This window comes from Papio anubis, chromosome 12, assembly GCF_008728515.1.
Source record: "Papio anubis isolate 15944 chromosome 12, Panubis1.0, whole genome shotgun sequence".
Taxonomy (NCBI): domain Eukaryota; kingdom Metazoa; phylum Chordata; class Mammalia; order Primates; family Cercopithecidae; genus Papio; species Papio anubis.
Genome location: NC_044987.1, coordinates 100,841,181 through 100,855,482, shown reverse-complemented (window position 1 = coordinate 100,855,482; position 14,302 = coordinate 100,841,181). Strand labels below are relative to the sequence as shown.

Genomic DNA, 14,302 nt, shown 5'->3' with positions numbered 1-14,302 from the left:
ATCTTTTGAAAAGGCCAATGAAGAACCTCCAAGTCAGTGTAGGCTGTCAGGGCAGAAAATGTCATATGTACCAAGTACCTGAAGCATGCTCAAGAAGGGACATGGGTTCCTGGAAGACATAACCCATTGGACTACAGACTCTTTGTCTCATGGGGTGGGATGTGAGTAGAAGAGGACCAGAAAAGAGTCCTCTAGAGCATGGAGTTCCTCTTTGGTAGTCTATGACAGAATAGGTCATCTCTGTCCTTTCTATCCCGGATTACTCTATCACCTCTCATCCAGTAGACTTCGTCACTCAAGAATCACGGAATATTTATTGGCAAAGTCAGTGACTGATGTGATATCTGCATCTTCTGAGCAGACACCTTGATTTACTTCAAGATTTAAAAATCACTATAGACATAGAATTTTTCCTTTTATTTTCTTTGAATTTGGAAGTTTAGCTAATAGCTATCACCATAAATGTCTTGGATTATGCGTCACTTGCCACTTGCTGCAAAAGTAATTTTGTGCCAGACAGTTTATTCCTTGTATTTCCAAATAAACAGCCTCCTTAAGGAGGAAAAAAATTCTACCAGAAACTTCAGGACTTTAGGTGACAAAGTACCTATCCAACTTCTGGTGATCTATCTTTGGTTGAAGAAAAATGCTAATAAAAGCAAAGCCAGATTTAAATATATATATATGTATATAATATTAACATATAATATGTACATTTATATATTATATATTTAAATATAATACATATTTTAAAAATATGTTATATATATATTTAAACCTGCGTTTGCTTTCTAAGAAAGCCAGGTTTAAGTATATATTATATATAATATTAATAATTATACATTATATACGATATATAATACATATACATAAATATATTTATATGTTAATATGTAATATATAACACATATGTTAATATATGTAATATATAACACATATATCTATATAGGTCAATATATAATATATAACATATATATTTATTTTTATATGTATTTATATATAACTTATAAATGTAAATATATAATATATAATAGATTATATATGTTTATATTTTTTATATAATATATAATCTATTATATATGTTAATATATTTTATATAATATATAATCTGTTATATATGTTAATACATAATTATATATTATATATTACATATAATATATAATATTAAATATACAATATATAGTATTAAATAAATTAAATATATAAATATAAACATATTTATATATTTAATATATAAATATGATATATATAATATTAAACATATAAATATATGCGTTATATATTATATATAATATTAGATATGTAAATATATGTGTTATATATTATATATAATATTAACATATGTAATATATGTGTTATATATTATAATACATTTATATATTATATATGTAAATATATATTTAAATAAATATATATATTTAAACCTGGTTTTGCTTTCATTAGAATAGCCACATATATATGTCTGTTTCTAAATCTTAGGAATAGATATAGGACTATTTTTAAGATCTAGAATTCTAAGATTCAAACTACTGTGTTTTATAGTTATTAGTAATTTGGAGTATTGACTGGTAATGTTTTCCCCATCTAAAGAAGTTAATCTACGTGTTCAGTTAGATTTTTTCACCTTTCCTGGAAGAAATAAGACTCCTGCAGTTACTTGTAGGTTAGCAGTCTGTAGTTTGACAAGCTGGTAGACAAATAATTCATCACTACCACTTTCAGATGGGAGGTGCCCACCTGCATAATCCCTGTAACTCATGGTACCTGATCCAGAAAAATATTAACAGGCTGAGTTGATCCAAGTGGCAGATAACTACTCTGGGCTTACTTTATGGTTCAGGTACTCCCCCTTGAGAAGACCATGAAGTGAGTGGAAAATGAAAAGAGGATGAAAATCTAGCAGTGAACTCAGGTTGAAAAATGTCCAGTGTTCAGGTTGCAGTCTTCTGAGCAAATGAGTAAGTTAAATGGCAATGCTTTACTATGCATGTATTTTTATTTTTTTTAAATAGAGTATAAAAATTCCTTGTCCTGCAAAGAGATCAATTTAGTTTCGTATTTCTTAGGATAACAGAATCACTAAATTAGGGAAAACATAAAGATCGGTGCTATTTAAAGCATGGTCCGTGGGCTGGCATCAGTCAGCAAACTGTTGACTATTGGTTCATGATGACATAAGCATAGAAAGTAAAGGCATTTAAGAGTTTTATAGCTATTTGGGTTTAATTTTTCTTTTAATTTCACAAATGATTGAGAAAACAACTAGCCTTTTAACATTGAGAGTTTAAAAAAAACTGCTCTAAATTACATACAGCTGATTCATTTATGCAATCATTTATTCTTCAAGTCAAAAACTATTTTGAACACCCACGATGTGGCAGTCATTGTACTAGAGACTGGAGATAGAATGGTGAAAAGGGCCAACTATGTTTTCTTGCACTCGGTAAAGCTCAGAGTCCACTTGAAGGGACAGATATTAATTCCATTTTTACATAGATACAGAATTACAGTTCTGAAATGAAGACATACAGAGTAATACAGGGCTGGGGAAGGATTTTCTTAAAAAAAATAATCTGAAGATTATACACACACACACACACAAGATAAAAGGAGGATGAGAAAACATTCTAAACAGGAGAAATGGTAAAAGAGCCCTGGGCAAGAGGAAGCATGACAAGCAGAAAAACCCCATTTTGTGTATATATGTATTATATATATTTTATATATAATATATATTATATATAATATATATTGGGTTTTTATGTATTATATATTATATATAGTATATATTTTATACAATAAATTTTATATATTATCAGTTATATATTATAAAATATATAATATATAAAATACATAGTATATAATATATAACATATAATATATAATATATAAAATATATAATATATAATATGCATTATATATACTATATGATATATAGTATATATAAAATAGATATGGCATATAATATATAATATATATTATATAATGTTCTGGTCTAAACACAAAGCTGTGAAGGAGTAGGGTGTGGTATGGCAGGTATGCTAAACCAGACTAAGACCCTTCTGGGTCATATTAAAGGAATGTTGCTTTTATTCTAAGACTAGTAGAACAGCATGAAAGAATTTTAAGGAGAAGAAATAACTGCTAAAGTTATATTTTGAAAAGTCTACTCTTATTTATGAAAAGAAATAGATTACTGGGCATGTAGAGAAAATTTAGAGGGGTTTAGATTATTGATTGATTGATTGATTGATTGAGAGAGGGTCTCATTCTGCTGCCCAGGCTGAACTGCACTGGTACAATCACAGCTCACTGCAGCTTCGATTGGTTCAAATTATTCTCCCATCTCAGCCTCTGATGTAGCTGGGACCACAGCTATACACCACCATGCCTGGCTAATTTTTTGTATTTTTAGTAAAGACAGAGTTTTGCCATGTTGCCCAGCCTGGTCTCAAACTCCTGGGATCAAGCAATCTGCCTATCGCAGCCTCACAAAATACCAGAATTATAGGTGTGGGCTATCACACCCAGCCTAGACTCTATTAAAGATTGAATTGTATCCTGCCAAAAACACATGTTGAAATCTTAACCTCCGGAATTTGCACTTTAGAATGTGACCTTACATGGAGAGTAAGAGGTAATCAAGGTAAAATGACGTCAGTCTTTAGGGTGGGCTCTAAATCAATTTCATGAGTTTCCATATAAAAGAGGGAAATTTGAACACAGAGATACACATGTGCAGAGGGCAGATAACTTGAAGACAAAGGGAGAAGACAGCCTTGTGACTGAAGAGATGCATATACCAGCTGAGGAATGCCAAAGATTGCCACCAAACATGAGGAACTAGGAGACAGGCAAGGAAGAGTTCTCCCCTACAGTCATCAGAGAGAGCATTACCCTGTCAACACACAGATTTCCCACTTCTAGCCTCCACACCTGAGACCAATTTCTGTGGTTTTAAGCTACCCAGTTTTTGACAGTTTATTACCATAGCCTTAAGAAATTAAACAGATGCTATTGCAGAGATGACAGACTTGGATGGAAATGGCAATGAAACAGAAAACTGAGTCTTTACTCTCAGAATTCTGATAGATAATTTAGAAGATAAAATGTACAGGGCTAGATAAATGGATGTGGATGTGATATGGCAGATAAGGAAAGGAGAAGGTGTCAGTGATGACACCTAGGGATCTAGCTTTCTCAGCTAGGTGAATCACGGTGCCATTCACCAACTTTGGAAACACTGAAAGGGTATTGGGTTTGTAGGGGAGGATCCCTAACCCATATTGAGTTGTCGTGCCTTTATGCAACTCAAGAGGTAGTAGGATATAAGGTCTGAAGCTCTGCTGAAAGATCTGGGCAAAAAATATAAATTCAAGAGTCATCTTCAGAGAAGTAGAGTGATGAAGGAAAAAAAATATAGAGAAAGAAATAGAAGAGAGCTTTGGACTGAGCCCTTGAGGAATACAAACCATTCACTATATGCAAAAAATATGTATTTATCATCCAAACACGATGAGATCTTAACGAAAAAGCCTGAATATATAATGTGCACATAAGCATACATGCACACACAAACACACATACCATTATATAATGTGTGTACACATATGCACATATATATATATATATGAGTGATCTTAAGGGTACTCTATTACCGTGGAAGTTGAAAGTTGAAGGTATGGTTCCTCCTGCAGAAAAATACGTGGAAATTCAACAAGATCAGTCAAATCAGAAAAGCAAAGGCTATTTATTTGGACCTTGCAAGAGCAAGAGAGGAAGCCACTGTCACTTGGATTTTATCAACAACTCCAAGGCAGGCGGAAGAATGAGAAAGCTTTACAGTGGAACACAAAGAGAAGACTTTAGATGTTCTCTGATTGGTGGCTGCTGGCATGGGGAAGCCGGAAGTAGGCTAACCAGAAGTGGGACATCCTATGTGAGGGTGCATATTTGGCTTTCTTTCGTTGGCCTTAAGTTGGAAGTAGAAACAAAAAATTTAGAAATCTGTAAATTATTCCTCCAGTCCTCGACATTTGGGGCTGATGGTTACAGAAGTTATTATTTAGCTTCCTGAATTGCTACTAGAGATACCAATTCTCTGTTTCTGATCCCTGGTACTGTGATTGTACAAAGTGCCAAAATTAGAGGAAGCTGTCTGAGGGACATATAAAAACTCTCTGAAGTAACAAGTTTTCTGTAGTCTAAAATTTGTTTAAAATAAGAGAAGTGTAAAACAGAGTACACAGTGAATATTTCTAGATAGAAGATTTCAGATGATTTTATTTATGTATGTTTATTTACTTCTATATATTGCTCAAATCAGTAAGCATTTTATTTCTTTGAAATAAAAACAACTTAGAAATTAAGATTTAAGAAACCTAAATGCTGCCCAGACATATGTTTCTTGTGAACTGAACCTCTGGTTTACAAAATAATAGCATAGTCACCTAACTAATCCTGTTAATTTGAGGCTTACGGGTCAAGAAATACAGATTTAAAACCTTGATTATTTTTAAAATGTGATAAGTCTTGAAAAAAATTTGCAGAATATTTCTTGAATAATACTCATAACATTGCGAAATGAGAAAAGAAGGAAACTTTATGGAATGACTGTTTTGTGATAAACTAAAACCCAGATATCAAAATGGACCATAAACTGAATACTCATGAATATTAAAAAGTAATGATAGCTTAACCATTTTTTAAACTTAAAAAGAAAACATTTGATGACTCTGGAATTTAGAAACAAGCATATAATAAGCATTACTCTGACGTAGCATTGATTAGGACATTATTAGAGCACTGTATACTATTATAGAAACTGTAGTTTTAAAGAACAGAGTTGAAATGCAACGGGGAACAGCACCCAAATAAGTAATATGGAAGAAGTATAAAAGAATTCAGATTTAATGTAACTTAGAATGTTTCCAGAATATGCTAGTTATGGGGCATGAAAGATCTATGGAAAACATAAGGCATTATCCCTGACTTCCGGAAAGTTACCAGATGTGTTAATAAGGCATTATGCTCATGAGACTGGAGGAGAAACTGTGGCAAAGAGATAAATACATTGTGCTAACATATTCTGTACAATTAGTACTATGGGCAGTCAACAAAGTGAGAAATCAGAGTTGAATAGAGTTATCAGGGAACGTTTCATAAAGAACTAGACAACAATGCGTCCACATGTGTCCATGTGTTTTCTCTGGAAAAAATAGACAATGGATGTCCAAAAGTTGGTCTTATACTTTTGGCTTACACATTTCACATCATCATTTATAGAAAACAAATATTATGCTAAAAGTATTCTGCCCCAAATTTCAAAGCATTAGAATCAGTGTGATTATGTACCACAGATATTTTCATTTTAGAATAATAATAATAATAATAGTAATTAGCATTGTGGAATATCATTTTGTATTAAATACTATGCAAAAAATGTTACATATATTTTCTTCATCCTGAGAAGAGCCATTCGAAATAGGTATTATTATAATCCCCATTTTAGAGTTAATTTTATTGGCATTTCAAACACATAAAATAACTTATTCAAGTCAATCAACTGATAAGTAGTCAGCATCCATATTTGTTTGTCACTAGCATTTAAACTCTTCTCTAATATTCCATACTGTCTTTCCACTCTTTTGGAACTGCTACAAGAGTGAAGGCATGAACTCAATCCTACATTTGATCAACTAGCAATTAGATGAAGAGCTACCTAATATAAGTATTTTATTTGTCTCTGCACTGAACTAAATTCTTTAAGCCAAATTGATTTAATCACAGTCAATTCCACCTGTAAAGGTCAGTGTTGTGATTTTCTCTGACTTGATCTTAAGGTCTCTCTTGGGAGAGTGGCTATAAATTTTAGCCCTCTCCTGATGGAGCTCCAGGGGATGGGCCATGGATGTTTACAATGTGCCTTTCATACTGTATTTCTTTATACTAGCAGGGAGCCTAACGCCTAAGTATCCAACTTGTAACCAGGTGTTGCTCTCACAGGAAATTTGTTTATCCTAGAAGACACTCTTGTGGCTCTTGTCTGACCTGTGTCCAGTTTATTATTACCAAAATATCTACTCTCTAGGAGAGACCTGACTGGGAGGAGAGTCAGGTTTGGGTGCGTCTGTGTCATTCATGAGAGACACAGAGAAGGCAGAACAATGAAACATATAAAATAACAAAATCATTTTATTACTCATTGATCCTGATCTGTGAGAGAAGAAGGGTGCCCACAGGGGCCCACAGAAAGTCCTGAGGGAGAACAAAGCTCAACCAGTAGGTAGGTGAGGAGGGAGGGAGGGAGGGAGACAGAGAGAAAGAAAGAGAGAAACCTAGAGGTCTATGCCTTTATTAAGGTCCATGGAAGTGATCTCTTTGCCTTCCCCACGGGACTGTAGATTGGATAGTTTACAGAAAACGTAAGTCTGGTATTAACCATTAAGTTTTATTCTCATTCAGCAGCTCTAAAATGTGTTGAATTTTGGATCAGTAAAATGAAGAATAAACAGGCTATATTGCAAACAACCACAAGAAGGGGAAATTTTAACTAGGCCAAAGGTGATGGATATTGCTGGGTTTCAGATAACTTAAGCTATACATAAAAATGGATGCCGAGATAGCATCTGTATTAAATCAATTTATGACAGTCAGATTTCTGCGCCAGATCTTGTTTCATGTTGTAATCTAAGGCCAATCCCTTGTTTTCACCTTGTCTCTGAGCTCCTGAGAGGTTGTACTCATGTGAGCTCTCAATGGTCAGGAGAACTTATCTACATCATATGGATTTTTATTTTGACTCGCCATAATGGTTGGCTTCTGAAATTCTATATAGGAAGAACTGAGTGATTTTATTTTCAGAGAGTGTGTTTGAGAGAACAAGAACAGAGTATCTTGAATCTGCATTTGCATATCATGTGCACTATTTCAGAATTAAAGTAATTTTAGACTAAATGCACAATTTACAGAAGATTACATAAATATTAATGGACTACATTAAAGATTATTATTATTAACCTTTTATATTAGCTCACAATGGAGAAGACTGGTAAATTTACAATGATAAATTGTCACTGCCATTGATTCTATTTTTTGACTCCTTAAGTCACCCATTTCCATCATGTCCTGCCTGTAATTCTTCAGAACTTAATACAATCCTGGGCCAGGTCTCTAACCAACAAGCCAATTAATTAATCAACATAAAGTACTTTAAGCCTCTCCAACTGAAAAAGCACTATGTAAGCAGCACTTGTGCACTGACAACAATTATTAAGACTGTATTTTGCTTGTTAGGGAAAATTATTAATGCATTTATGAATTCCACACTACTATTTAAGTATCTATATCTGAGAATATTAGTTATGAAAAGTGCTTTCTCATGTCTGCAATAAAGAAGAATATAAATAAGTAAATAAAGAAGAATTTACATTTCTTTGAGAATTTATTCCATTTTTGAGATGGACTATAACATCTACAGAAATGCGAATACACTTTTATTAACCAGTGACTTAACCAATGACCCTTGGGTGATATAAGTGCCAGTGCAGTACTAATTCCTGGACTCATTGTATGCTCAGCTGTAGATAGAATACCTTCTTTGGCCACATTCAAACCATATTTTATAACATTTTTTTTTCTGTTATCTAAGTGTCAAATGTATTTTGAAATTATATCAAATATATACTGGTAAAATGTGTCTTATTTTCTATGTATAGATGTGAATTGAGATGTTTAAGCTCTGTCAATGTATCTTCCCATTAAGGACTGGACAAAGTAAATGAGTATATATATGGAGAGAGAGGTTAGAAAGGTTTATGGAACAAGCTCTTGAGATCCTTTCTTTTGAAAGATTTATGGAAAGAACAATCCTTCCTTCGTCCTTGACTTTTGAGAGTTTGATAATCATATACATTGAAATAGTCTTGTTTGAATTGAATCTGCTTTGTGTTTGTTGACTTTCTTGTACCTCTATATTCATACCCTTTCTCAAGGTTTGAATATTCAAACCTCTCATTCAAACCTTTCTCAAGGTTTGAACGTTCTCTGATATTACTTCTTAGAAAAAACTTTCTATCCCCATCTCTTTCTCTACATCCTATTAAAGGTCAATAATGTTTTGATTTTTCCTTTTAAGGCTATCTTCTAAATCTTTTAGGCATTTTTTTTCTTTTTTTCTCTTTTCTCCTTTGATTGTGTATTTTCATGCAGGTTGATTTTCAGCTTGTTGAATTTTTTCTTTTGCTTGATCAGTTCTGCTGTTGAGAGACTCTGATGCATATTTTAGTTTGTCAGTTTCTCAGTTCCATAATTTGTGCTTGATTTTAAAAATTATTTTAATCTTGTTTGTTAAATTTCTCTGCTATAATTCTGAATTTGTTTTCTGTGTTATCTTGTAGTTCATTGAGCTTCCTCAAGACAGCTGTTTCTAATTCCCTGAGAGGTCACATGAATCCACCACTCCAGGATTCATCACAGCGTCTTATTTAGTCTGTTGGTGAAGTCATATTTTCCTGGAAGTTCTTGATGCTTGTGGACATTGCTGTTCATTGATGTCTGGGCATTGAAGAGTGAGGCGTTTATGCTCATCTCACTAAGTCTGTACTTGTTTGTAACCATCTTTCCAGAGAGGGCTTTTGAAAAATTCAAAGGGGATTCAGGATTGTGACCTAAGCCTGTGGTCACTGTAGCATTTCAGTACTGGTGGGTTCCCTAAGCTCAGTAATGCCGAGACTCTTGCAGACTCCTAGATACACAGTATTGGTGGATTTCGGGAAGATAAGGGAGATTTCCCTGCGTTCCCAAATGAAGTCTCTCATTCTCTTCCCTCACTTTCTCTGAAGTAGCAGTCTTTCTTCTGGAGTAGAGGTACTAAGGGGACTCCTGTGACCATCACAGCTGGCACTGCAGTAGGTCATACCTGGAGCTCACAACCTCTCAAACCAGCACAGTAGCGGGGCTTGCCAAATGCTTGCAGCCAGTATTGCCAGGTTGCTGCTGATATTTATTCAAGGCCCTAGGCTACTTTAGTCAGCAGATGGTGAATTCTGCTGGGACTGGGTCTGTCCCACCAGGGAAGTGAATTATCTCCTGGCCCTGGGGGTGGGTCTAGAAATGCTATCCAGGAGCAAAGGCCTGGAACTGGGGCTTTAGGAATCTGCCCAGTGCTTTATTTTACTGTGGCTGAGCTTATCCTCAAGGTGCAAGACAACATTTCCTGTACTCTTTTCTCTCCTTCTCCTGAGCAGAAGGGGTCTCTCCTGGAGCTTCACTGCCTGGAGTTTGAGGAGGGATGATACAGGCACCAATGGGGCTGCGGCAGCTGGTATCTCTCTGGGTTGTGCCCTGAGTCCACTGCCTCTAAGACCAGTGAAGCACTGGGGTTTACCCAAGGACTGTAGTCACTGTAGCTTGACTGATAGTCAAATTTATTTGTGGCCTCAGGCCACTTTAGTCAGCCAGTGGTGAAGCTGGCGGGGACTTGGACTTCTCCCACTGGGATGAGAAATTTTCCTCTGACCCGGGGGTGGTCTAAATGCCTCCTCCATGGGCACTAGTGTTCTGCCTGTGTTTTGCTTTGCTGTGACAAGGCAGCACTGAGTTCCAACGCAAAGTTCCACACTCATCTTGCTCTCAAAGCACACAGATTCTCTCCCCATGCGGTGTTGTCTGGGATTGAAAGAGATGTAGTGCAGGCGGTGCCAGACTTTTCTCCCCTCTTCAGTGCTTCATTTCTTGTTATTACGCTAAAGCCAGGAACTGTGATAGCTCATTTCATTTTTTGGTTCTTACATGGATAGTTGTTGAGTTTAGTGTTCCTGTGAGGGAACGATCACTGGAGGTTTCTATTTGGCCATCTTGCTCTACCTTCCTCCTCTATCTCATTTTAATACTAGATATTATGTCAGGATAAGAGGAGACAAACTGGATGATAAGGCAAGTAACACTAAGTGTCAATGCACAAGGTTCCATAAGAAAAGGTGAAAGACATAGGGTCAAGATTTCACAATTTTGAGAGGAGACAGGTTGAAAAGTGTTACTTAAAAAAGTATTTCTGAATAATATCAACATTATCTAGCAAAGTCTAGTGTGAAAGCTAATCTGTAATAACAAAAATATGAAGCGTATATTACATAATATCAAAATACAAGACATTCCATTATGTGGTATTATATTACATTATGTCCCATTATTATATTGTAGTATTATAATCTAGTTTTGCAGAACTATTGCCTATAAAATGTTTGTCCACTTCCTCCCACTGTTCACTTCACTCCCACCCCCAAAACTGCTTTATCTGAGAACTAGTTTCCCTTTAGTGAGGATTTATGATCATTGCTCTAATGCCGTCCAGAGGGGAGCCCTGGAAGCTCATTTTCCTCAACACATCGAATATGTACATGCCACAAAATCAGCTACCTAGTGAGTTAAAACCCCGTAATTGCAATAGCAAAAGGAAAATTACTCAAACAGATTTGGTTAGTCACAGTAACAAGACTTATAACCTTTATGAAGGCCTTTGGGCCCTAATTATTCAGCAGCTGCTGCCGGGGCTAAAACGTACCCATGTCTGTAGCAGTTAATTTGCATTCCCCCTCCCCGTAAGCAGGCTGTCTTTTTCTGTTATGGTGCCTGACCTATTTTTGAGACTTTCTGCCCCTACCGATAACAAAGTCTCTCTCTTGTTCTCCAACTTAAAAAAAAACAAAAAAGATTAATAACATTTGACAAATCCAAGGGCCTTAAAAAATAAGATTTATAGCCGGGCGCAGTGGCTCACGCCTGTAATCCCAGCACTTTGGGAGGCCGAGGCGGGCGGATCACAAGGTCAGGAGATCGAGACCATGGTGAAACCCCGTCTCTACTAAAAATAGAAAAAATTAGCCGGGCGCAGTGGCGGGCGCCTGTAGTCCCAGCTACTCGGGAGGCTGAGGCAGGAGAATGGCGTGAACCCGGGAGGCGGAGCTTGCAGTGAGCCGAGATTGTGCCACTGCACTCCAGCCTGGGCGACAGAGCAAGACTCCGTCTCAAAAAAAAAAAAAAAAAAGATTTATAAGTGATGTAGAAGGACAAGCTCTAGCCAGTTTCTAGCTGAGTAGCAGATACATTATGTCACCAGCCAATTCCCTAAAGGGCCAAGTTTTTAGAGGCTCTCAAGAAGTCACTGCCATAAGAGAAGCTGCCATGATAAATGATTCATCAAAGATGATTATCCATACATTTTGGTTACAATCATTGCCATCTGTTTGTTACTGCTTGTTGTGGGACTGTCAGAGCTGGGGATACTTCTCTGTCTGTTGTCATCTTGATTAGACCTCAAATAATGAGGTTTTGAGTTGAGCAATTCTGAAACCATTTCTTTTTTTTTTTTTTTTTACCTTGGGGGTGTGGGGGGGATCAGTGGTGACTGAAGGCTGGATCATCATGGAAATTATTGCAGAGATGTTTCCTTGAGTGATATAAATTATTGCCCAAGGTTAACAGCATTGTCGATTCCCATTGGTACTAAAACAACGATTGGTGTATTATGGACCGTAGAGAAGTATCCATAGTCAGGAGATGGCTGGAGTACAAGTATAACGTATCTCTTTCTTCTCAGACATTTCCTCAAAACACAGATATTCGATTTCCACTCAATAACATCATTGTTGTTGTTGCTGTTGTTGTTGTTGTTGTTGTTGTTGTTGTTTTCGACCAGAGGAAATGAGAAGAAAAAAAAAAGCTTGTTTGCTGTGTTTGTTGTTTGTTTCCTCTTGTGGAGAAGCAGCAATGAGTATGTGTGGATGTATACACTGACATATATCTCAACCCTCTCATCTATATATCTTCATAGATATAGAAACATACAGAGATAGAAATATAGAGATCTACAGGTATAAATATAGATATCTATGGAGAGAGACAGAGAGTGTGAGACAGATTGAGGAAGAGATTATATTACTACTTTTTACATTTATTGGTAAGACTGGATACATAATTTATGAGGTCCAAAGCAAAATGAAAATGTGAGGCCCCTTGCTTTAAAAAAGGAAAGCTAGTAAGAATTTCGAGATAATGACAACAGTGCATTAAACCAAGCACCGAGCCCTGTGTGACTGCACTGGTCACAAGACCATGGAGCCAGCTCTACTGGGTTCTCAGTAGATACCAGTTAAAGAGACTGGATCAGATCCAACCTATTTCTCTTCTTTAGCTTACTGAGATAAATAGGAGGAGTTAAAGAAAAGATCTATAGCAATACAGCTTATACTAACATTAAACTAGGGTATTTGAAGATGGGGGGAAAGGGCCCTTTTCTAAGTTGCAATGAGAATCTTTTTTTTTTTTTTTTTTTTTTGATGATTGCAAATTGAACGCAAGAAGAGGGAAAATAAGTCTGGTGCTGCCTTGTGAGTGACTTAATTATTTTCCCATCTACACTTGTTTTTGAAGCTTATCAGAGCAAAGTACGGTGTGGGCAGCCCAGCTGTCACTGTTATCATTGTGGCTCGGAGTGTTGTAGTCCCAATTCCCATTGTAATGCAATTAATCTTTTGCTATGCACTAATGGATGAACAAGCATATTTACTGCAGCATAAAATCCTAATTATTTTTTGAACAGATGCATAAAGGGAATGTAAATTAATGGTAAGTGACAATTGTGATAAATGCGTACTATATCTTTAAATGTCAGGGTTCTTGTGGTGTAGATTAAACCCACGCTTGGATATAAAAGCTGCACCAGGCCGGGAGCAATGGCTCACGGCGGGTGCCTATAATTCCAGCTACTTGGGAGGCTGAGGCAGGAGAATCGCTTGAACCCAGGAGGAGGAGGTTGCAGAGAGGTGAGATCATGCCACTGCACTCCAGCCTGGGTGACAGAACAAGACTCCATCTCAAAAAAAAAAAAAAAAAAAGAAAAGCTGCACCACTTCCATTTACCTGTGTGAGGACACCTAGTCATCATGCTCCAAATCACTTCATAAAGGGTGACTTGCACTTTTACAACACATTGATTAGAAATTATAATTTGTTGACAGGGCTGTCCTCAATACAATGGCATTCTTCATGGGTTACTCTTGAGCTATTGGTACTACTACTTAAACAAAAGTTAATTCTTATTACTTGTTAGTATTTAATACCTAAAGCAACAGCAATACATATTAAATTATTTCTTTATTTTAGCACTGTCTGGGCCACTTTCACAAAAATTTGTTTACTAAATCCTTCACAATTGCAATATGAAAAAATTTGACAAACTTTGAACAGCAGAAGCCAAATAAAAAGTAGTACATATTGTAGAATTCCATTTATATAATGTTTG

At 35.8% G+C, this 14,302-nt stretch overlaps 1 long non-coding RNA gene across 1 annotated transcript in view; it reads left to right on the top strand.

Annotated features, from left to right (window-relative positions):
* The window catches only part of LOC103877536, a 116,136-nt gene that overhangs the window by 32,356 nt on the left and 69,478 nt on the right, over positions 1-14,302 (top strand). The window contains exon 3 of the long non-coding RNA XR_002517023.1: positions 1,841-1,958. This is a non-coding gene — a long non-coding RNA (uncharacterized LOC103877536). The remainder of the gene's footprint in view (positions 1-1,840; positions 1,959-14,302) is intronic.